This window comes from Apodemus sylvaticus, chromosome 16, assembly GCF_947179515.1.
Source record: "Apodemus sylvaticus chromosome 16, mApoSyl1.1, whole genome shotgun sequence".
Taxonomy (NCBI): Eukaryota; Metazoa; Chordata; class Mammalia; order Rodentia; family Muridae; genus Apodemus; species Apodemus sylvaticus.
The window spans coordinates 59,640,444-59,641,888 of record NC_067487.1 but is presented as its reverse complement, the minus strand read 5'-3'; the positions used below and the strand labels follow the sequence as shown (position 1 = coordinate 59,641,888).

General features: G+C 37.1%; 1 non-coding gene across 1 annotated transcript; it reads right to left on the bottom strand.

Moving 5' to 3' along the window:
* Window positions 1-956: 956 nt before the first annotated feature.
* On the bottom strand, window positions 957-1,063 carry LOC127667197 (U6 spliceosomal RNA). Its single transcript, XR_007973836.1, has one exon. It is a non-coding gene; the product is annotated as a U6 spliceosomal RNA (small nuclear RNA).
* Window positions 1,064-1,445: the final 382 nt, after the last annotated feature.

Genomic DNA, 1,445 nt, shown 5'->3' with positions numbered 1-1,445 from the left:
TTCCTTTCCAATTTGTACCCTTTGACTTCCTTATGTTGTCTAATTGCTCTAGCTAGAACTTCAAGAACTATATTGAAAAGATATGGAGAGAGGAGACAGCCTTGTCTAGTCCATGATTTTAGTGGGATTGCTTCAAGTTTCTCTCCATTTAGTTTGATGTTGATTACTAGTTTGCTGTATATTGCTTTTACTATGTTTAGGTATGGGCCTTGAATTCCTGTTCTTTCCAAGACTTTTAGCGTGAAAGGATGCCGAATTTTGTCAAATGCTTTTTCAGCATCTAATGAAATGACGATGTGTTTTTTTCTTTGAGTTTATCTATGTAGTGGATTACATTGATGGATTTCTGTATATTGAACCCATTGTTCCTGGGATGAAGCCTACTTGATCATGGTGAATGATTGTTTTGATGTGTTCTTGGATTCATTTGGCAAGAATTTTATTGGGTATTTTTGCATCGATATTCATAAGGGAAATTGGTCTGAATTTCTCTTTCTTTGTTGGATCTTTGTGTGGTTTTGGTATCAGTGTAATTGTGGCCTCATAGAACGAGTTGGGTAGTGTTCCTTCTATTTCTATTTTGTGGACTAGTTTGAAGAGTATTGGTGTTAGGTCTTCTTTGAAAGTCTGATAGAATTCTGCACTGAAACCATCTGTTCCTGTGCTTTTTTTTTTTTTTTTTTTTTTTTTTTTTGGTTGGAAGACTTTCAATGACCCCTTCTATTTCTTTAGGGGTTATGGGTCTGTTTAGATGATCTATTTGATCCTGCTTTAATTTTGGTATTTGGTGTCTATCTAGGAAATTGTCCATTTCCTCCAGATTTTCCAGTTGTGTTGAGTATAGGCTTTTGTAGTAGGAACTGATGATTTTTTGAATTTCATCACTTTCTGTTGTTATATCTCCATTTTCATTTCTAATTTTGTTAATTTGGATACTGTCTTTGTGCCCTCTCATTAAAAATATGGAATGTTTCACGAATTTGTGTGTCATCCTTGTGCAGGGGCCATGCCAATCTTCTCTGTATTGTTCCAATTTTAGTGTTTGTTCTGCCAAAGTGAGTACTTATGCTGGGATGTTGATTGGTTTGATATTGTGTAGGACAGCTGCTGTGATTTTATGAGTGAAGTCTGGCGATGTCTAGAAGACACTGTTTTAGCCTAATCTCCCGTCACCTCTGGCTCTTATTATCATTCCTGCTCTACCATCATGGGCTCTGAATCTTGGGCAACCAAGAGCAGTGGCAATTGCCTTTTTTGTGTGATATAGATGCTCGATTTATGGGTGAGCACATCAGGGGCACCTGTTCTCTGTATTTTGAACAGTTTGGTGTTAACCACCATGCACTGCACAAAGAAACGTCTCTGAGTGGTATGAGAGCTGTGTTAATCTTTGATTAGAGATACTAAAATTCACAGGAACGTTTGCTGTTATGAGCCTTAAGTCC